At 39.5% G+C, this 24,501-nt stretch overlaps 1 protein-coding gene across 3 annotated transcripts in view; it reads right to left on the reverse strand.

Moving 5' to 3' along the window:
• Nucleotides 1-24,501, reverse strand: part of FHIT (fragile histidine triad diadenosine triphosphatase) — a 939,513-nt gene that overhangs the window by 870,695 nt on the left and 44,317 nt on the right. Inside the window, exon 1 of one of the 3 annotated variants that reach the window (XM_060766457.2) lies at nucleotides 20,533-20,553. The exons of the other annotated variants lie outside the window; for them this stretch is intronic. The gene's annotated coding sequence lies outside the window, so the exon portion shown is untranslated. Of the gene's footprint in view, nucleotides 1-20,532; nucleotides 20,554-24,501 lie in introns of those variants that run through there. 3 annotated transcript variants of the gene reach the window in all.

The raw sequence follows: 24,501 nt of genomic DNA on the forward strand, positions 1-24,501 counted from the left end.
TTAAAATGCAAACAGAAAACTAAAAGCTGCAGAATGAAAGCCAGTAATGCCAATAATGTCCATCAATAATGGAAAACAGCAAACAAAATTATCTCTGCATTCCTCACAATCTCTCCCACTTGTCCCCACATATTCATTCTATTCTATTATTATTTCTTTGTTCTCTGGAAATTAAGTGCCTATTTTTGTACCTATTTTTCATTTATACAGATCTCCACACACACTCCCTTATCCCCCACCCCTTTTATAGTATATGATATTTTATTTTAAAAAAATGTCATGTCAGGAGTGACTTGAGAAACGGCAAGTTTCTTCTAGTGTGTGAGAGAATTGCCCATCTGCAAGGACGTTGCCCAGGGGATGCCCGGATGTTTTGATGTTTTCACCATCCTTATGGGAGGCTTCTCTCATGTCACTGCATGAGGAGCTGGAGCTGATAGAGGGAGCTCATCTGTGTTCTCCCTGGATTCGAACCTGCGACCTGTCGAGTCTTCAGTCCTGCCGGCACAGGGGTCTAACCCACTGCACCATGGGGGCTCTGTTTTAAATATTTGAAAGGGTGTCACATTGAGGAGGGGCAAGTTAGTTTTCTGCTGCTCTGGACACCAAGACATGGAGCAATTGATTCAAACTGAAGGAAAAGAGATTCTGCCTAAACATTAGGAAGAACTCCCTGACACTAAGAGCTGTTCAACAGTGGAAAATGCTGCTCTGGAGTATGGTAGCATTGCTTTCTCTGGAGGTTTTTAAGCAGTACCTGGATGGCCATTCTAACGGGGATGCTTTGATTGTATGTTCTTGCATGGCATAATGGGATTGGACTGGATGGCCTTTGGGGTCTCTTCCAACTCTATGTTTCATGTATCTTATAAAAGCATATGTGTGGTTTTTCTAAAATGCAGCATGGACTGCAAAAATAAATGAATTTGAAGGCCAAGACCACTCCACTCTGCCTCAGAAGCTGCAAAATGCTATGTCCATGTGGGAATGCAAATTCAGCTAATTTCTTTTTCAATCTCTAGCTTTTCTGTTCATAACCTGCTTTGGTGTGGTAGTAACTTTGCTGTTTGATAGCGTGGGACCTGAGTAAAATACCCATTCAATGAGTTGCAAGGCTTACTGAAAGAAAATAGAGCAATTGTTCTTCCTCAGTCTAAGTGAGAATGCATGCAGATACAGTCACCAAAATGGAACTGGTTCACTTATAAGCATGAGATGATGTCAAAACTGAGTCAGTGTGCATGGAATAATGATTACATCTTTCCCCTGCAACGTATCTAGATTTCATTATGTATCTTTAGATGAGTTGGGAAGAACAGAGAAAGTCTTGCACAACTATTTGTGTTATTCTTCCTTAGACCTCATCACATGTGCTGCTGGAATTGTCAAGTATTGCAGCAAGTCCTGTTGATTTTGGGGGCACCTGCCCAGGGGGAAGGGGACTTGTCGCGGTGCACTGTCCTGGCTTTACCTCATAACATGGGTTGAGAGAGACCTGGCTATGTCTCCCTTTACTCTCCCTTCTTTCAGATGTTTAGAACCTCTGAAAATGTCAGCCATAGATGTAGGAGAGAATGCTGCTGGAACATGGTCATACAGCCCGAAAAACTCACTGCAACCCAGTGATTCTGGCCATGAAAGCCAGAATCTTTTAAAAGCATATGTGTGGTTTTTTTCTAAAATGCAGCATGGACTGCAAAAATAAATGAATTTGAAGGCCACGACCACTCTACCGTGCCTCAAAAGCTGCAAAATGCTATGTCCATGTGGGAATGCAACAGTACATATTTTCAGGCTCATTTTATTGTCTTGCATTATATTCAACTGTGTTTATACCCTACCTTTCTCCTAATGTAGGATGTAAGGTACAAATTACAAAAGCAGAACTCATAAGCAAAAGGTTTTTATATGTTTCCATTTTTAAATATAGGATGCAGAAATTGTTCTTCTCTCTATGTTGTTGCACAGCAACTCACATCACTCTCATCTAACATGACCAGAGAATATTCCTTGCGATTAGTAAACTCTCAAAGACAGGTGAAAATACTTTGTAGCAGGATGACTGATAGACTAGGACTCCAGAAGACAAGGATCTAAATCCCTTTTTGGTCATGGAAACTCACAGACTAACCTTGGGAAAATCACTTTCAGAGGAAAGCATGAGCAAACATTCCCAATGAACAGCTTGCCAAGAAAACCCTATGATATGTTTCCCTTTTGGTGACCGTTTGTCTTCAAAATCACATGATTTTGAAGACAAACAATAACAACAATAACCAGTAACAGATAATTATTGCATTAATTTCTTCCCTGCAGTCTTCCTGGCAGAGTTCAAGGTTAATTTTATAGTACATCTGTCATTCCACGCAGTCATGCTAGCCATATGACCTTGGCTTAGAAATGGAGATGAGCACCCACCCCCCTCCAGAGTCGACACGACTAGACTTAATATCAAAGGGAAACCTTTACCTTTACTTATCAAATTTGGTATGAGTAAGAGGCAGAAAGGAAACTACTTCTGCATTCCCATTTTATTGTTGTTGTTGTTGTTGTTCATTCGTTCAGTCATCTCCGACTCTTCGTGACCTCATGGACCAGCCCACGCCAGAGCTCCCTGTCGGCCGTCACCACCCCCAGCTCCTTCAAGGTCAGTCCAGTCACTTCAAGGATGCCATCCATCCATCTTGCCCTTGGTCGGCCCCTCTTTTGCCTTCCACTTTCCCCAGCATAATTGTCTTCTCTAGGCTTTGCTGTCTCCTCATGATGTGGCCAAAGTACTTCGGCTTTGTCTCTAGTATCCTTCCCTCCATTTTATACTCCTATTTAATAGTGTACTAGAATAGTTTGCAGTGTGCTTGTGAGGGATAGCTTGAAAGTCAACTTTGGCTTCAGAATAAGCCAAGCTGATGTCATGATTCATGAGATCATCTCATTCATCACTTATGCACAATAACCATTATGCTCCCTGCCCTGTTTCACTTTTTATTTTAAAGCACATCTGATCAATGGGACTTAAATTCAAGGGAGACTAAAACAGCCTGACTGCAATTGAACATCAAACCAAGTTTATTTTTCAGGTTGGGAGAACAATCCATAAATTCATTACCCTGTTGGCTAAATTACTTGGTTACCTATCAGTTCCTCAAATCTGAGGAACACTACGTCAGATAAATTTAGGTATTTGTGTCTGGAAATCATTAAACACTAATCCCCTGATTGAAGCATTGATCGCCACTTTCCGCAGGCCCAAGTTTCATAATTAACGAGAAAACCACACATTTTGAATTTTGAAGATTGAATAAGAGATGCTAAAAATTTCAGCAAAATCGCATAATCAGCCAGGCAACTCCATTGAGGCCCTCAAAATGCTTAAGCTTCTCAAGAGGCAAAAGCAAACTGCTGCAGCCTCATTCACCTGACATGCTCTTCCTCATAAATAGCCTTTGACATCTTGACCACACTCTAATGTTGCTTGTTCACAAACATGCCAGGTTTCATTTGTAAAATGTTGGAAGGTATGGCATTTAGCACTGCATCTCAAGTTCTTTCCATTAGCCTTCTGCTTGGTGAACGGGATTGAAAAATATGTGATCCTCCAGACCAAAACTCAGCATTCCTCCTTATTAGCCATGGCACTTGTATGGCCTCATGATATCTATATTTGCTGTGGATTGGTTGAGCAAAACACAGTTCCTAGAAGTCAGTTTTGTGGCTCTGAAACTGCCCGCCAGACCATCAAGCTCTTCCATCAATTGTCTTAGCAAAAAATGGTGTTTAACATTTACATGAAGCCGCTGGGAGAGATCATCTGGAGTTTGGGGGTCAGATGTCATCTGTACGCAGATGATGTTCAGCTCTATCACTCTTTCCCACCTTTTACTCCTTAGGCTATGCAGGTCCTAAACCGGTGCTTGGCTGCTGTGTCGGTCTAGATGAGGGCGAACAGATTGAAACTTAATCCAGACAAGACAGAGGTACTCCTGGTCAGTCAAAAGGCCGAACAGATGATAGGGTTACAGCCTGTGTTAGATGGGATTACTCACCCTGAAGATACAGGTTTGCTGTCTGGGAGTGATCCTGGACTCACCACTGAGCCTGCAACCCTAGGTCTTGTCGGTGGCCGGGAAAACTTTTGCACAATTAAAGCTTGTGCACCAGCTGCACCGGTTCCTTGAGAAGTCTGACTTGGCCACGGTGGTCCATGCTCTGGTTACATCCAGAATAGACTACTGCAATGCTCTGTATGTGGGGCTTCCTTTGAAAACTTCTTGGAAGCTTCAGTTAGTCCAAAGGTTGTTACCTGGAGCGGCGTACAGGGAGTGTACTACTCTTTTATTGTGCCAGCTCGACTGGCTGCCGATTGGCTTCTGGGTACCATACAAAGAGCTTGTTTTAACCTTTAAAGCCCTGAACAGTTCTGGCTCATATTACTTGTCCGAAAATATCTCTTGCTATGAACCATCAAGACGCTTAAGATCATCAGGAGTGGCCCTGCTCTTGATCCCACCACTCTCGCAAATGCAGTTGGTGAGAATGAGAGATAGGGCCCCCGTCTGAGGAACTCCCACCCTACGGACATCAGGTTGGCCACCTCCCTCGTGTCCTTTAGAAGACAACTGAAGACCTGGCTCTATGGCCAGGCGTTTGATTAGATGAAAGTGACAATAGGAAAAGGAATCTGGATTTGTGACACAGGATTTCCCGGCTTGATTTTTGGTTTTACTGGCATTCTAATATTATTGTTAAAAGAATTTATTGGCTGATTTGTATGATGTTTTAAGATATTTTTACTATTTTAATTGTATTCTGATAATGTATACGTTGTAAGCATCGTTGATGGCTATGTGAGGCCGCCCTGAGTCCCCCTTGTGGGGAGAAGGGCAGGATAGAAGTGTACAAAATAAATAAATAAAATTATTTGGAGGGGGGGGGGTCACCAAAAATCATCAGAAAGCCCCTAGAACATGAAAAAATACCCCCAGAACCCCTTGTCAGGCTCACAAATATTCTTGTTAGTGTCCTTATCAAACATGTGGCATGAAATGACACAGTATTCTTTCTGGTCACCATTTTGGGAAAAATTCCAATGAAGATTGATATATTTAGCAACACTGTCAAGGGTATGGTCCATGGGAGTAGGAGTTCAAAGGGAGGCAAATCTGCCCTCATTTTGTGTAGTTGCCCACTCTGTATACTTCCTGCAGCTCTTACTTCTTTTGCTGTTTATCAGGGCTGACTTCAATACATTTAATTCCTTGCAAGAAAATGCATTATGTGATTTTTTTCTAAGTATTGTGGGAAATAGTTCACAATGGATGATTGAAACAAGTGTTGAAAAGAAACTTACAGCCAGTTTGTTTCAAATTTACTGCATAAAATCTGTTGAACTACAGAAGAATTTTATCTTCTCTAGGGCAGCAATCAGGAAATGCACTCAAAAGCTTCTTGTTCTGACACTTTGCACCAGCTCTACCCAGAATTGCTTCATAAATTGTGGGAACATTCCCCCTCTGGATTGATGCAAAGATATGCAGATTCTACCATCTCCTCATCATCCTAGCCTATAAAACAGAATTCCTTAAGATGTGGCGATGTTACGCAAGAGGAAACTGACACATGCCCTGAAGGCACAAGAGGGAATCAAAATACACCCCCGCTTTAGAATTGTTTTCACCAGCGGCAAAAGCTCTGCACATCAGAGGACTTTACAAAAAAAAAAAAAAGAGTTCACAACTTATGAGAAGTTATCAGCACACAGCCTATAACATATCCAGAATTAATCGAAAGAGTATATTCATAGTATGGATGTCCGTGGTGTAGAGGCTGACTCTACTACTCAACCTTTGTTGCTAATCATCCATGGGCCAACCTTGGGAGCCATTTTCTCAGGAATCAGCTTTTTGGTTCCTGTGGGATGTTCTTCCAAGTTGGCACATTTTGGACTGGAGCATAAGGGCCTTTTCACAGCTATACAGGAAAATCCTACACCAGACATCAAGCCTATGTATCCTACTTGAAAAAGCTTACTCATATGGTATTCACTCATTTGTTTGTGGCAATGATACTTCCATATTTTGAGACACACATCTTTGGAATGTTGCAAGTATTAGAAAAAGTTTTTCCAAGAAGCAAAAAACTTTTCTGAATGCTCTTTTATTTATTTATTTATTTATTTCAGGTATTTCCACCCCGCCCTTCTCAACCCCCGAAGGGGGACTCAGGGCGGCTTCCAACTGGCATACGTTGATGCCTACAATTCACACAGTAAAATACATAGTAACAATAAATTATAACAGTTAAAACATTACATTAATACAATAAAAATACAATAAAATGCCAGCCTGGTGGCCATCGTTTTGCCAAGTTCGTAATTGATAAATTCATTCCTCTTATCATAGTCTGTTTCCAAAGCTTTAGTCCTCATTGTCCATTGTCAGTCTGCCAGTTTATCCAAAGGTCTGGTCCCATATCCATGTTTTTAATTTCCTTCTGAAAGAGTGGAGGGATGACGATGATCTAATTTCCCCGGGGAGTGAATTCCACAGGCGGGGGGCCACCACCGAAAAGGCCCTGTCTCTCGTCCCCACCAACCTCGTTTGTGACATGGGCGGGACCAAGAGTAGGGCCCCTCCAGAAGATCTTAAATTCCTAGGCAGGAGGTAGAAGAAGATACGTTCGGACAGGTACACTAGGCCAGAGAAGTATAGGGTTTTATAGGGCTGGTTTTTGCTTCTGGGGATCCTAAAAGTACTTACTATCTCCTTTTCCCTGACCCAAAGCCTAGTAACATTTCTTGGGATGTGGTGGTGACAGGTACACCCAGCAAAAAATATGTATTTCTTCCTCCAGAGACTTGATTTAACTTATGAGTACGACTAAGTCTGCTATAAGACAGAGGGAGACATCTGCCTCAAGCAAGAGATTCTGAATTTTAAAAAAGAGTAGAAAATTGGTAATTATAGTACCATATATATATATATATATATATATATATATATATATATATATATAAGCAAGTCAACCCCATGAATAAGTCAAGGACAAGGTTTACCCACAAATTATGGATTTTTATATGTGGATAAGTCAGGCATTCCAAAAGGCCAGAAGCAGCATCATTGTGGAGTAGAGGGTGTCAGTGCTTTATTTAGGTTGTCTTGGGATGGACTAAGCTGTTGACATTCATCACTCTACTCAGATAAGGGCATGGTTCCTTTTTTGATAAGAGTTAAGTTCCAGTACTCTCACTGACTCATGAATAAGTTGACCAAGGTTTTTGAGTTTGATTTTTTAATTACAGATGGGTGCTCATGTAATTTTTGTATCTCATGCCAAATTAGCTTGGTTCGCTTTAGGCATTATGCCTTTGGCAGCAAAATATTCTGATTCCTAATCCCAGAATCCTTGGCAGGTAACCACACTGTTTCTGTTATTTTTCCACATGTGAACATTTCCATATTTCCTGCAAGCAGTGAAATCACATCTTACAATACGTAGACCTGTGGTCATGATCTTTAAGAGAACTCTAACAACTTCAGAACCTCAACACATAATTTATTTTTGTTGTTTCCTTGCCCACAACAAGGGAAAGTAATGACATAAACCAGGAGTATGAAAAAGCCTGCTTAAATGTTACATGGACATACCGTATGTATTATGTTGTGTCAAATTCATGCATGTCCAGTGTCACATTTAGTCCTGTCCTTGTATGTATCTTCTCTCCAGAACGGAAAAGAGCACCGGGAAAAAGTTTTGATTTGTGTTTTAGTGCTAAAGGAAAAGATATAATAAAATAAACACAAATTTTGGAACACTTTTTTTAACAGAGACTAGAAAGAGGTGAATGCACTCTGGCAAAATGTAGGATCAGTTTTTCTTTGAGGCTACAAGTTGTCTCAAAATGGAAATATAGAGATAAATATAGATAACTCAGAATAAACATAGGTGATTGAAACAGAAAGGAATAGCCTGACTCAAGGTAGAATGAGGCCACAAACCTCTTTGGCCTTAAAGTTGTATTTTATTTTTATTTTTTTTACAGCTGCCAAATATTGTAACAACAGTTTTGAACATAATAATATCGGTGTACTCAGCTTGGAGGCTGGAGTCTCACCGATTACTCTTGCTCCCTTGCCTCGCCGCACAAAATTGCCGAAGTCACAAATTCAGAGCTTCAACCTGATCTAAGCAAATCATTTTGAATTGGTTTGCTCTGGGTTTGCTCTGCATTCTTTCCAGAGCCATAGCTCTTTGGGCATCAAGAACAACCAAACTGAGGATTTTTCCCTTTCTCACACACTGTATGCATTTAGCATACAAAGAGCAAGGTCATTTAGCAGCAGAGGGCCAGACAAGTCATGACAGCAAAATCAGTGGGTGAACCTCAGAGCATTTTAATCAAGGCACTTAACTCAGTTATTCTTTCCCTCACCACCCTGAAAAAAATGTTTTGAAACTTAAAATCAGTTTAATTTTCTAACTGACTGTTCATTTATAAATGGCATTAACATGATAAACCATTGCTGGTTACAGCACAGACAATGGATACTTCAAGCTACTGAGTCCTAGGTAATGGGGTTGGGTTCAAAAGGCAGACCACCGTAAGCCTCTTAGATGAACTGATAGACAAAGAGTGGTGGTTGCAATGGATGAGTAAACCAAAGTAAACATGATGAGTAAACAGAAGATCTAGAGGTTTAGTAGACCAGAAGCTGAATATGAGCAAACAGTGATACAGCAGGTAAAACAAACAAACAAAAATGCAATTCAATAGTATCTGGATTGAGAAAAGAAAAGTCCCACTTTATACTGCTTTGGTTAGACCTCACCTGGAATACGTGAATACTGTGCCTCACCTGGAATAATGTGGCCACTTCTGGGCATCACAGTTCAAGAAGAATATTGACACCCTGGATCATGCCTAGAGTAAGATAACCAAAATGGCCCAAGTTTGGAAACCATGTCCTATGAGGAGCAGTGTGGGGAGCTTGGTATGTTTAGCCTAGAGAAGAGAAGGTTCAGAACTGACATGATAACATAGATGAAATATTTGAAAGGATGTTGTACTGAAGATAGAGAAAGACCTTTTTTCCACTGCTACAAAAACTAAGAGACACAGAGCAACGGATTCACTGCAGGAATAGAGATTCCACCTACACATTAGGAAAAATATCCTGATGGTCAGAGCTGTTCAATAGTTGAATACACTGCCTTGGAGTGTGGTGAAGTATCCTCCTCTAAAAGGGTGTATAATCAGAGGATGGATGGCCATTTGTTGGGAGTACTTTAATTTTGTATTCCTGCCTACCAGGGGGTTGTACTCTAGTGATCTTTTCCAGTGCTATTATTCTATGAACATGATTTTTTAGGATACCTATAGAAGCACTATTTCTCCTTCAGTTTGATTCCATGGTTCCTTCCTGCTGAATTCTGGATTTTGTAGTTTTAGGGGACCTTTTTGCCAAAGAGTTCTACTGACTCACCAAACTATAAGTTCCAGGAGTTCAGAGGATTCAACCATTGCACTTAAGGTATCATCGAACTGCTGGTCTTGTTTAATATGAGAAAGACTTTTGTCTCCCTTATGTGCAAACAAACGTACCCCCAAACTACTCCATTTTAACCCTTTAGTGGCTATAAGACTAGATAGGAAGTGGTAAAATATTCAAGACTCTACAGAAGAATAGTAATGAAACCTAACTGAGGGTAGCACCTACGCAAACTATACTGCTCACCCAACCTTTAAAATAAAATATGTACTTTTCGAAGCATAAAAAAATGAGGAGACTGTGAGGAAAGCACATGATTTATATTAAATATATGCTTTACTGAATAATGAATCAAATATGTCAGTCCACAGTGGAAGCATTTCTTAAAGCAACAACAATTTTATGTCAGTTTAATCTGTTATATTTAGGACTCTTGGTTCTAAATACAACCATCTCTACAATTCTGAAGTATTACATTTTGGAAGCAGTGATCATGAACCCAAAGTTCCTTCTACAATACTTCAGAGACAAGGTTGTTATTTGCCCCTTCTTTTGTTGCCATGCTTACAAGTTTGTTCAGCTCTAAGAGGATGAAATAGTATTTTCATTCTATTGGCAGTAGATATTGAGGAAAGGTTGTTTTTGTTATTGAGGAAAGTATTAATCCAGTTGTAAGAGTTGCTTCTAGCATCTGGTAATGTTCTTGCCAATATAATAGATTTATTGTAGCTGATTATGGAAAACTTTAAGCCCCTTATGGTGGTCATGCACAGTTACATACAGGCTTTAAACAAAGAAGAAAATTCTTGATCCAAAATGCAAAAATTTAGAAGAATATAGCAAGCTGAAATTTGAGGAAAAAATGGAAAACAGATACAGAGAAAATGCATATGCAGTTGTATCAGAGAACAAGGTGACTTTCTGTAAGTTGCCAGTTACCAAAGTTAATACAGACAGTTCCCAAGTTATGAACAAGATAGGTTCTGCAGATTTGTTGTTAAGTTGAATTTGTTTGTAAGTCCGAACAGCACATTTTTAAGTGTAACGCCAGCATAGGGAAGGCTTAACACCCCTTGTGGGGTTTCCTTTGCAGTCTGTGCCCCTGTTCAGGAGATTTCACCTCACTTTCTGTCCCTGTGATAATTGAATTTTGAAAAGAAAAAAGGGCTTGTTGTGGAAACAACGATTGTTGATAAAGCTTCAAATGAGATACCATTCCCCCATGATAACTCTTTCAGGAGTGAATTTCCCTACCCAGAAACAGATTTCTCTCAATCCCTGTTGTCTCATGCCCATTCACAACTAAGGGTTGTTTGTAAGTTGGATGTTTGTAACTCAGGGATTGCCTGTATAATAAATGATTAGGTCCAAATATTGCACCCTGACCCCTAAAAATGTGTAACAAGATCTTTAATACAATGCCATGGAAATTCAGGCCTCTTCTACACTGCCATATAGTTCAGATGATTAAAGCAGATAATCCACATTATCTGCTTTGAACTGGATTATCTGAGTCTACACTGCCATATAATCAAGTTCAAAGCAGATAATCTGGATTTTCTATGGTGGTGTAGAAGGGGCCTCAGAGTGTTAATATCGATTTTAGTGTTGTTGACAATTAGCTACTGAAACACAGTGGGAAGTGCTAAAAGTTTCTCTTTCTCCCAAATTAGTGGCATTGTGCATGGCATTTTAGATGCTACAGATAGTGAAATGCAAAATTAATGGGAGCCAGCAGGCATAACTTCATAGGATCTGGATGTCACCTGAGCAAGGTATGGAGTAGGTAGGAGGAATGGTAAAGTTTGCAATTCATACTTCATATTACCTTGTCACCTCTATCTACACATCCCATCCTTCATGGTTCATTGAAGGGAGCTGCCTTGCCCCAGCTAGCCTTCCCCATGAACTGTATTACAGGTACCATATGGTGACTGCTTATCCACTTATGCAAAGAAACGTCTCTGTTAGCAAACAACCGCTGAATACATTATGCTTTTAGAAAGAATCAAAGGAAGGAAAGAACGGCAGTAGCAGTTCCAAGATACAGAAGAAGAAAGAGGGTTGAGGTAGTAAGGAAGGTATGGTTGTAGTAGTGACAGTGTTTCTCCTGTTTAGGCAGTGAGAAGACTCAGAGCCATTTCAGAAAGGCCAAAACGCGAGACCCATCCAAACGATGCCTCAGATAAAAGCGAATTAATACAGAGTAACCCAGGTTTTCCCAGTTTACTTCTCATTCATTAAATACATCTAAAGATCTGAAGCTTAAGCTAAGGTCCAGGTCTTTAGAAATGAGGGCTCTGTAGTGAGTGACTCCTGGGACTGCTTCCACAGTCAGTCTCCACAGCCATCCTGCTTCTTCAAGCTCCCCAAAGCCTGGAGGAGCAGGATGGCACCCCCCCCCCCCCCAAATTCACCTCTCAAACTTACTGGATCTGATTCAGGTTAAACCAATTTCTTTTCATGAGATCCTATGGTTCCGCATCAAACCCTATAGAAAACAAGAGACTGCTGACGGTTGGGCAATGAAAAAGGTCGGGAAACCTGTTTCAGTTGAAACCATGAGTACAGTGTGATAAGGAGTACTGAACATGATTGCTGACCCATGTTCAGAGTTTCCTCCTTTCAGGACATTTCAGCCACTTTTCAATCCTAGAACATGTGATGAGCTCCATGTTGCTTCATACTAGAAAAGAGGCTTAATTTCCTACAAGGGGAAAATTTGTCAATGTGATGAGGTCAATTGCCAGAGTTCTCTTCATTCAGGACACTTCTACCTCTTTTCAACCACAGAGGGCTATGCATGACAGTAGTTTAACTCATGTGATGAGCTCAGTGCCTCTCCATGCCTGCAAAGAGGTTGAAGTGTCCTACAACTGGGAAATTTCTGAATGTGATAAGGTGGTATATCTTGACTTCAGCTTTTGCTCTGTCCTAGACTACCAATATTAGAGGAAAATGAAGATGAACTGGGTTATACTTCTTCATATATGACTTTTACTATTATTTTGACAGCCAACAAGCCTAAAAACAAGAGCTGACATAAAAGTAAAATTCCCAACTGGGCACCGAGAAGCAAAACCAAGCAGTGAACCATGTAAATCCGCTTGCAGTAAAATGCCTTCAAATATAACATTCCCATCAATGGAAACCCTTACAGGGAAATAGCATACCTCTGGGAACTAAACTTTGGTGTAAATACGCTTACTACCAAGCCACCTCCATATATCAAAAGGATTGTTCTCATTAGTTTGGAAAATATCTCTAAACATTTCAGAACCTCTCAATCTGTAGTTTGGGCTGATACAACCAGGTTGAAAGCTGTTTTTTCTTCTTTCGTGGATATGTTTAGGCTCTGGCACCTTCGAATGATGCATGACACAAACATACAGCTTGTGAAGGCTTTTTCTAGTTACTAAAATGCACAAAGGGAAATTCATCCAAAATATCTGCCATAGCATTCCAACTAAGAGAGATCTTGCTACAGAGGTAGAAGAAATATCATATCTCAAACATAATTAAAGCAACACATTACTGGAAATTTCCTAAAGCCATGGCTTTGTTGAAGAGAGGTGGCACCATAGTAGGTGCTCAGGGGCCCCTAATCAATTTACTCCTCCATTTAGGAAAAAGTCTCACCTTCTGAGAGCAGCTGTGTACCGTATTCTTTTGTTCTACCCACGAAGAGCTAGACAAATAGTGAAGAGAAGTACTTGTTAAGGGCTGGAACTGGGTGGCCTCCTCAAGAGTGTGCTTGAATACAGAAAATTGGCCTAATCTATTGTTATAGGATAAGCTCAACTAATGGCAAACAAAAACACCAGAGGAAGACAAAATAGGCTTTTAGCTCAGTTTTGTTCAGTGGTAGTCCACTGACTGGTGCTGGTCTGCAAGCCATCAGATACCAGTTTTCAGATATTCTTCAGTAGAGAAGCAGTTGTAGTAATAGCATAATCATGGGTCTCAGTCCTGGTACATTTTGAGGGTGGGGGGGATATCCCACCAGTCACCTACATCAGATAGCTTTGAAAGCATTGGCACTGGGAGTGCTTTCAACTCTATTTCATGAGAAGAAGAATCTGCCAATTAAATAGCAAATGCTGCTCAAGCTATCCCATGAAATCTCCATGGCAGGATAACAGTGTCAACTAAGTTGGGATGAACACGAAACCTGTGACAAAATTGAAAGATTGATCCCTGTTGTTATCTAAAGTAGAACCAAATGAAGGAAAATACATTTTGCAAACTGACATAACTCTATTTCAAATAGACATAAGGACAATAGAAAGTTGTTAACAGGACACCTTCCTCCCTCAGTTTATTCCCAGATGTCTGTATATCTTTGAACTGCTAGGGTAAAGCATAAACTATTTAACAAGGTGTTGTTGTTGTTGTTGTTGTTGTTGTTGTTGTTGTTGTTGTGTGCTTTCCAATTTAAATGACTCATGTGTGAACCTCTCACAGGGTTTTCTGGGACTGAGAGTGTGCAACTCACCAAAAGTCACCTAATGGCTCACTGTGTCTGCTTCAGGAATCAAACTCTGATCTCCAGATTTGTAGTCCAATGCTCAAACTACTATACTATACCAGATGTCTGTAGCAGGACCTACCGAAGACTAAATAACCCTTCTTATGCCATTGGGAATTTGGCTATGATGTCCATTATAGAATCTCTCCACAGATTCTGAAATACTCCCTCTTCAGTACTAGGCAGTGGACTGGTTGTATTAGTCATGATAGGATTGGTGCAGGAGGGGGAGAACTTGATAAGCGTGATGACATGGCCTTCTTTCTCCCAGCTGGCAAGACTGTTCATACTGGCACAAGTTCTTTTGTGACCATTGCTCTTGCTGTTGTGCCTTCAAAACATTTCCAACTTAAGGCGACTCTAATGTTTTTCTTGCTGAGATATATTTAGAGGAAAGCTCTTTTCCCCTTCTGAGAGCACATGACTTGCCCAAGGTCATTCAGTGGGTTTCCATGGCTGATTGGAGAATTACACCCTGGTCTCCAGAGTCATCGCCCAACGTTCAAACCACTGCAGTCACATGGGCTCTCTCATGACTATACACAGGATTATTCTAGGTTAGCTTTAAGTGCCTAAGCAATATGTTTTCACACACTTTCACAAGAGCCATCATGGAAAAAAAAAACACCTAATATTAGAAACAGCTCACTAGGAATTACTCTCTGAAGGAATTACATTCACAGTGTGAACAGTCACTTGATCATTTCAGAAACTGATAATGAGCATGGCTAACTGAAAGAATCCATTAGGAAGGAAAATATCAAACTTGTCCAAACTTGATGAATTCAGCAGGATTATTATTTCTTGCGTCAATTGCTCAGGCACCTGGAATATTCCAAATTCTACCAGTGTGTGTGAGAAATTATGAAAACGAGAGACAGAGATAGAGAGCGGTGAGTCCACATTCAGATGATCCACAAAGTTCAAACACAATTCAGAATGTCTGAAGAGACAGAGAGAACAAATGCAATAGTAAGAACATACACATATACAACTAAGCTTGGTTGTACATTAGAATCCTTTACCATTACTGAGGCACTGCCTTCTCAGAATTCATGCAATAAGGTAATATGCAATATATAGCCTGTTTCTCAACAAGATAATTCTGGAGAATTTATTCAAAGATGGGAAAGTAAATAATAATGATGTTTTGAGGTAAACATGTTTCTAAATATTTTTGTGCAAAATACAAACTGAAAAGAATGGATAGGAATCAACCAGGTCACAGTATCCATTAAGATTTGATTCCAGGATCCCCTGTGAATATCCATTGGTGCTCAAATATAACATACTGTGGAGTAGTAAAATGTAGTAACTCAAATACTTTGCAATTAATAACATTATTAAATACATTTTTCCTCTTACAATGAATTAAGTACTTCCCCTGACAGAGTGAAGAATTTCCCACCTGCTGGACCCACTCAAACAATAATGGGATGGGATGGACTAATTCAAATATCTTATCCACACCTCTGGGCCTCAGTAACTTAAAACTGATATCAGAAAAGTTGAGTATTGGACACTCCCCCAGACTCTGTAGTAACCAAGGCATAAAGCTCTGACTAAGTATGAGCTACTTTCCCCTTGAAGTACCTGGCAAACTTGTCACAGCAGGCAACTGAGGACTCCACTGCTGGCTTCTCTAACTCTGATCCCAACAGGTTCCTCACCATTCAGAACTCTGTTGGGTGGTACATTGAGGATACATTAGTGGAAGAATAGTATGATATATTTTTTGCCATTCTTATCACTACATAATAGGCTCAACAAAGAATTTCTGTTAACCTGTAGTCATACTTAGGCTGTGAGCTATGGCACCTGCATCCACTACTAGAATATCTGCAACTATTCCCAGTTTAAAAACAGGTTTTCAAACAATTGAGAAAGTCTGTTGGGAAGAATAGCAGACCAAAATGAATTTTGAGCATTTTTTACCTAGTATTGTGATGTCCCAATATGTTGCAGAAAAATTCTTGTAAAAAAAAATATTTTACGGAAAATAATTCCCTTGTATAGAAAACACACCTTTTGTCTCTCCAGGTTAATTCCTCCACAGTAGGGAGAAGGCTACTGTAATTATTCATCAGGCAAGAAAAAAGTAATTGAGGACCTACATCTTTATTCAGTGCTATAGAAAGGGTCAAGCTAAAACATCCTCCTAAGTTATGTTTGGAAGAGCTACCACTGGTTAGTAATATCAGCAATGATAATATGGGTCAGTAGCTTTTTCACTGCAAGTTTAAAAGCTTTCTTGACCCTATTATGCAATTATAAGATTTATCAATGGCCTAGCCCATGCAAATAATTCCCTGCTCTGAATTTATTGTAATGGTATAAGGCATCAAATTACTGGTTAATTTAGTGTCCATGCATTTTGCAGTTTTCTTAAGCAAGGAATATTCAGAGGTTGTTTGCCATTGCCTTCCTCTGAAATATAGCCTATTTGCACATGATACTGATTAGTGATCTCCCATCCAAGTATTAATCAGACTTGACTCAGCTTAGCTTCTGAGATTTACTTGGGATCTGGTGCCTTCAGAAGTATTTAGGTCTTCCTAATATTATCAGAGCTGCTTTTAGAGCATAGCTATTTTTTCTCATTTGCAGAATCCTTGTGTCAAAAACAATCAAATGATGGCTTCAAGGCGCCACTGGAAAAGGAAGGTAACAAAATGATGGATGATGATGATGAGGATGATGATGATGATGATGATTATTATTATTATTATTATTGAGATGATTCCCAGAACTCTGCAGCCTCCATGGACACATGACAAAGAGTTCATTATTTACCCCATTTGCATACACTAAATCAAGTGTCAGATGTCAGATCAAATTTCAACCAGATGATTTCTAGGTTTGCAAGGTAGCAATTGATGAGGGAAGACAGAAATCAGAAATACTTCCTTGGTTCCTCCATATCCCATTCCACAAAATCTTGAAGTAGTGTGTCCCATGGCTTGCGGCACTCCTGTAGCACTACAAACCATCAGATTGAAAATTGATCCTAAAATGCTAGGCCAATTCAATGTAGCTCTCGGACCCTAAGAGGCTCAGAAAATTTTTAGCCAAAGACCACTTTTCAGCATAACTTATTCCCAGCCAGGAGAGTTTTAGATAAGTTTGATTTCCATTTATTTATTTATTTAAAATATTTATTTGGGTTTATTTCACCTGCCTACTTATCTGTACAACAAACAGTAGAAATACTATGTTGTAGTAGCAACATTGTGTTAAAACTTTGATATTAAAAATATGTGTAATTCAGTCAGATTTATTAATTTATTGATTAAGAGTATTTATTCCCCTACTTTCAACACAATCAACTCCCTGGACAGCTTACAAATCATTAATCTGACAGTTCCCTGCCTTCAAACTGTACCATCTTATATCTTTCTGGAAAATAACTCTGGCTTAATGTCTCAATGAAAGCAAAAGTATCAGATTAAATATTACCATTTCCAAAGTTGCAGTAATAAAACAGGAACATGCCTATGAAGAAAGCACCATTAGTTCATTCAGAGCGCATCTCCACAATAAAATTAATGCAGTTTGACGCCCCTTTCGCTATCATAGCTCAATGCTTTGAAATCCTGGAATTTGTAGTTTGGTTAGGTACCAGCACTCAAGGCTAACAACCTTGTTTTGCAAGGCTAAGAACATTGTAAAACTACATATCTCTTGATTGTATAGTATTAATCCATGGCAGTTAAAGTGGTGCCAAATGGCAATAATTGTACAATAGAAATGTGCCCTTAGTTACAGCTATGTCGACATAAATCCAAAAAGCAGTGCTCTTACATACATCCTCCAAGCTGTCTCAAACCCAATCTTCTAATCCTATCCTCCTCACAGATTCTTTGTTCTCCAACTCTTGGCTGCCTCTATTTAGTTTGTGAAATCCACAACTAACTTTTGCTAATCACCCAAATTGCTTTTCTTTCTCTTCTCCCTTCATTTCACTTCATCCATTAATTCTGTTGATGGTTTCTACACCTGCTTTTCATTTTATTTCATTGGTTGAATTCAGGAGGCATGCTCTAGTCAGCCCAACACAAGGGACAAGTTCATATAGGCATAATCGTATTTTGGGGCACACTGTCACTTATGAGGAGAGACAGGGAGGCCAAATAGGGCAATGAGCACAGAGTATACAGATACCCTCCCTTCTGAATACTATCAGAAAAATACTATTCATGTTCCACTTGATAGAATATCTCTTACCAAATTCTCTACAATAGCATTCCAAGCTTCCATAGCAAATATGCCTGGATTTGCCATGAAAGAGAAAAGGACTAATGGAAGATGTAAAGATTAAAATGACTGCTTTGTATTGCACTTCCAAGTTATTTAAATAAACCACTTAGAAACCATTGGTTATGCATGTATAAGCCAACTATCAACAAAACATGAAAAATGTTGTGCGTGAGTTTAGCTATTGCCTCCAACACATTTGTGGATATTTATAACGTTATCTAGAATTGTGCCAATGCCACATGGCACTTTGTCAATAAATATTATATTTTCTTACCTATTTTTGCAAATGCATCATTCTGTATACATGCAAATGTTTCGTCTTCTTAAAGGACAAGTCTAACTATTTTTTAAAAGTTTAATTAGGAGTAAAAGCAAATTTATGGGGTGATAATACCACATTGTCAGCAAGTAATAAAGACATAAACCTCCTCGTGCATTATCAGCACTTAGGAGTGATAATCTTTTCAATATCATTTACAAAATGCCTCGAGAAACTTTCAAACCATAATGTACACTATCTTCCAATGATCAGCTAGACTGAGACTGTATTTAACTACTCTTTAAAAAAGTAATTCAGAATGTGTCACTCACATTCTTTCTTTTTCCTTTTTTGACACATGAGTCTTTCATAAAAGAATTGTATTTGCCTTCAGCAAACATGCTGTTTGAATGTTCAAAGGAAACACAGGTATAGGCTGATAAAAAAAATTCTCCAGTTCAAAATGCATTGACAGACATGCAATCTGCTAAGGGATTTTTACAGAACTTTCAGTTGAGAGGAGATTTACTGGAATCTAATAAAATGTAGGAATATGCACCACTATACTCTGCTATGAACATTATGGACTAGTGTTATTATCAAAATTATGTAAATGACAATCAAAGAGACTCAATGTATTTTTAGCTTGGGGAGATAGGGTGTTATATAAATAATGTATTATTATTATTATTATTATTATTATTATTATTGGGAAGAGGAAGAGAAGAAAGTGGGAGAGGGAGAGGAAGGAGAACAGGAGGAGGGGGAGGGATAACTGTAGAGGAGGAGTGAAAGGAAAAGGAGGAAAAGGAGAGGAAGAAAAAAAAGAGAGGAGAAGGAGGGGTAGGGGACGAAGAAGAGGGGAGAGAAGGGGGAAGAAGAGGATAAGGAGGGAGAGGAAAGGAGGAAATTAGGAGAAGATGAGAGGAAAAGGTGAAGAAGGAATATGAGGAGAAAGATGCAGGAGAAGGAGAAGAAGAAAAGTGGCGGCGTAGGAGAAGGAGGGAGAGGGAGGAGAAGGTATAAAAGAGAAGGAGGGAGAGTGAGGAGGAAGAAGAGCATCACGTGTCCCATTGAACTTGAGTCTTTAGGCCTCAATATACAATGACCAGATTTTGCTATTGTTCACCTGACTGTTCTTTCTGCCTTCAACACCTGCCCAAGGATCAGTAAAACATAGCGAAGAGTATGTATTGGCACCTTGCAGCTACAGGCAGGAGGGAGATGGGAATTCTCCATTTACTTAGATTTTTATATGACCTGGAAAAGATTTCAGGACATGTAAATCTCGACTCTTCTTTTTATGTAAACTTTCTAAGTCCCTGTAGCTCATGTCCAGCCCCAAATAATCAAAACTGGCACAATGCTGGCAATATCAGCTGCCTGTCACATTTTCAGTGCTTTGTGTAAACTAAAATGCTGTCCAAATTGAGACTAACCTTGTCTGTTTTTGATTCTGATTACAGTCTATCTTTTGATGGAAACTCTTGACTGCCCAAAATTACAGCTTTGTGTCTGCAGAAAGATTCCTTAGATGACTCACCTTCCCACTGGGTCATCTTGTGAAAGCCTTCTCTCGCTATCTCTTTCCCCGCCCACTCACAAAATAATCTTTCACTTTTCTTTCCAATGCAAAACTCTTCAAACACCTTCCTAACTGTGTCATATCTTGCCCTCTCAGCCTGCCTTGCCGACAAGCTTTTAAAATCATCTACAGCTCCTAGTCCTGCAAAGTTCGGGAATGTAGCCACTTCTCTGCTTGTCTTTAAATCAAAGAATATTGTGAAGAATATAGCAAGCTGCAGAGATGAACCATCTCAAGGTTCTTAAAAATCTAACATTGCCAGGCAATGCTGAAGAGTGTTGGGGAAAGATACAAATGATTTTAGGAGATAAATGAAGGAACTGAATTTTGACTAAAGGAGAAGATACAACAGAAAGCCTGATTCAGACTTTTGTTTGGCACTTCAGTCGTGGTACCATATAAAAAGTAAAATGTGTACCTTCAAGTTGCCTATCCAATTTGTTGTTGTTGTTGTTGTTGTTGTTGTTTCATTTCTTACCTGCCTCTCCTCATGGTTCAAGGCAGGCTACAACACTGCTAAAACGTTTAAAAAAAACCCTGTAGAATACACATATTAAAATATATTTCCATAAAATACATATTAAAATGCACAAAACAGAAGTTAGACATAGAATAGAAGTTTAAAGTTCATCCTTAAAAATGTCTCAGAAGGACTTTTGGAAGAGATAGGCCTTCACTTGTGCCTTAAATTCCAACAGCTGATCTACTCTCGGAGCTCTCCTGGCAGGTCGTTCCACAATCTTAGGGCAGCCGATAAAAAGGTCCTCTGGGTGGTGGTTGTCAGTCAGGTTCTGGCAAGCTGGAGTAGACACTCCCAGAGGACCCCAGTGTTCAGGGTGGATTGTACAGGAGAAAGCCATTCAGTAGGTAATCTGGACCCACACCAGGTATGAGGGCCCCATGAATTTGAAAAGGTTTTCTTAGATAAGAAATACTCAGGGGAAGGCTGCCATTGCTTTATTTGAATATATAACTTGGCATTTCTTGGTATTCCCCCTCCAGGCCTGACCTTACATGGCAGGGAGATTGGACTAAATATGGTCTCTTTTAACTCTATGATTCTATATTTGGCACTTATGTGACACTTATAGAATCTACCTATCACAAGGAATCTCAGAGGGAAAAAGCAGAAAACTCAAATTCACAACATAGCTCGGTATGGATTCACACTGGGAAAAAAAAAAGGAATTCAGCATCATGGGTCTGAATAGGCAAGTCAATCATGTTTTGGTCTCTCACATCCTTTTTTCTTAATTTCTTCTCAAATTCTTACCTTCCTAAATAGTCCAAATGTTGGAAGATTATCTTTTAAAATGGACTGAAACAAATGGCTCAAATATCCCTGAGAAAAACTTAAGTTATCAATAACAACGCTACTGAGAACTGCTTCTTTCGGTAGATCAATAGCTCAGAGGACATGCTTCAGCTGTTGGCATTCAACACAGAATCTTTTGTTTGTGATTAAACTCTGTTAAGCTACATAAGTTGACTGGCCAACAAAATACCCACACATGTTCAAAAATGACAAGTCTTTGTGCATAGAATTGTCAATATGTGGACATAGTGGTGGGTAACCATGGTGTGTGACTAGGGATGCATCCCCACTATTAAATTACCGTAGTGTGGCACTACTTTAGCTGTCATGGCTCAATGGTATGGAATCATTGCAGTTGTAGTTTCACAAGGTCTTAGCTTCTCTACCAAAGAGTCTTGGTGCCTCCCAAACTACAGGATTCCATTTTGTAGGCCATGGCAGCTAAAGTAGTGCCATACTGCATTAACTCTACATAGATGCACCCTAGGATTCCACTTCATGTGTTCAGTAAAAAATGGAAATAGAAGCTTTCTCTTCATTTCACATAGATATACCTGTGAATGTCAGAATCCAAATGACAGATTTGTAAATTAATATCCTTAGCATTAAGTTATTTCTTAGCTTCTTCCCACTCTCCCAACACCCACTCCTGGGCCATATTAGCACAATAATTAGATTATTATTGTTAAGTGCCAAGAAGCCCTTCCTACTGATTAAGCCGCTACATTTGGACAACTTGTTCACTCAACTTCTCCAAAGAGACTAAAGAATTTTTCTATTCTCTATGGGGTGCCTAGGCAACAAAATCTTGGAAAGAGTCAATAACTCCTACAGTATTTTAATAAAACATAGTTCAGGATGGGGAAGCATGAGAAGAAAGATCAAGGCACATCAAAGGCAATCAACAAGCTTCACACCAGAGTTAACATGACACTCACTAGGTAGACAGAAAGATTCTTTAATGTTACAAGCCCTTACTTCAGAGACATGCAAACGAAATATATGTGCTACACATCCCATTTGGAAAGAAACACTCTCTTCTCTCTGCACAGCAAGCTCAGAAATTTCAGAGAGAAATGGGAGAGCAGGCCCAGGCCACACACTACTGCTTTCCATCTCTTCCTGTGTTGAATGGAATACAAAGGAGAAACATCAAAATTATCATCTGTTATCTTTATTAGTTCAAGGACATGCTATGGTTCTTAGTATTCTCAGTATCGTTCTCCTGTTCAAATTCATTTACTTTCTTAGCAACTGGATCCTTTTTTCAGTACAGCACCAGACTGATGGAGCTGTGCAGAAAAATGTGACATCTAATATGGATGCCTGGATGAGGACGTTGCATAGTCATTATAAAGCACCCTTATGGACACAGTAGGTGGAGAAAAAAATAGCATGGCTCCCATCACAAAGGAGACTGCAGCTCTCCAGTGTTGCTGGGAGAAATGTGGAGTGTCATGTAGAAGACTCTTCTACATGACTCTTCAGCAAGCAGAAACTACATTTATCTACCAATGGCTCTATTTCTGACAAAAAGTGACAACAGAACGGCACTGGAGAACCTAGAGATTACTAGAGAGACCATTTTAATCAAATCCACAAAATTAAACTCGCAAATGTGGAGGCCCAACTCTGTGTGTGTACAAGTATACACAGTAGACTCTCAGTCAACTGGTGCCCATGAGATTGGTAGATGCCAGATAAATATAGTTTCTGGCTGCTTGAGAGTAGCTATTAAAATAGACCCAATACCCCATACTATACCATACCACAAACTCAGTATTGGTTTGATATAATTATTGAAATACAATAATTAAAAACAAATTAAGTGAAATAAAGACAAATTTAACTTTTACTGTTTTGCTGTTTTATATTTAAAATGCTTTTTCTTTGAAGTAGTGGTTCTCAACCTGTGGGTCCCCAGGTGTTTTGGCCTACAACTCCCAGAAAACCCAGCCAGTTTACCGGATGCTAGGATTTCTGGGAGTTGAAGGTCAAAACATCTGGGGATCCACAGGTTGAGAACCACTGATTTAAAAAAAAAAAACATTTGCTTGTTGCTTGAGAGCTTTGATTGCTTGTGTTCCAGTTAACTGAGAGTCTACTGTATATACCAGGGATCCTCAAACTAAGGCCCGAGGGCTGGATACAGCCCTCTAAGGTCAATTACCTGGCCCTCGCTCAGGGTCAACCTAAGTCTGAAATGACTTGAAAGCACACAACAACAATAACAGCAACAGCAGCAGCAACTACAACAATAACAATCCTATCTCGTCAAAAGCAGGCCCACACTTTCCATTGAAATATTTGTTAAAATTATTCTTCATTTTAATTATTGTATTTTTAAGAGGTTTTTGCACTACATATTAGATATGTGCAGTGTGCATAGGAATTCATTCATGGTTCCCCCCCCCCACCCCCGAATTATAATCCGGCCCTCCAACAGTTTGAGGGATGGTGACCTGGCCCTCTGTTTAAAAAGTTTGAAGACCCCTGGTATATACAATATATATAGTCAAGTTCTTGGAATCCATGGATTCTGCACAAAAAAATTAAAATACCAAAATCTAGCCTTAATTTTGTCATTTTATACAAGGGACCCCATTTTTATGATGCTGTTGCATATAATGGGACTGAGCATCCACGGATTTTGGTATTCATTGAGGGGTCCGGGAACTAAACCCTTTCGGAAAAATACATCTTACTGTATGTCTGTGTATAGGGCTGACTGTACGTTTACATACGTGTATATGATGCAGGCATAAACTTTTCCATGAGATACTGAACTGTAATATATTTTCTGCACCATTGTGTGTTTTTTCCAACCTACACAACGGGGAGACGTTTTGCCCTGCAAGCACTCCTTCTCATGCCGCTTTTCTCCAATTGCATTAACAAACCCGTTGCAATTAGCTTACATTACTCCGCATTAATCTTGATTAATTGGTTCTTATTTTAACAGATGTTCGGGCTAACTCCCATTTGCCTTGCCTAAGCCCAAACATACCGCCTCACCCTCTGGCTATCCAGCAAGCTCCCTCCTGTAAAGGCTTGTCTGAAAAGATCAGACAA

Source organism: Anolis sagrei, chromosome 2 (assembly GCF_037176765.1).
Source record: "Anolis sagrei isolate rAnoSag1 chromosome 2, rAnoSag1.mat, whole genome shotgun sequence".
NCBI lineage: Eukaryota > Metazoa > Chordata > Lepidosauria > Squamata > Dactyloidae > Anolis > Anolis sagrei.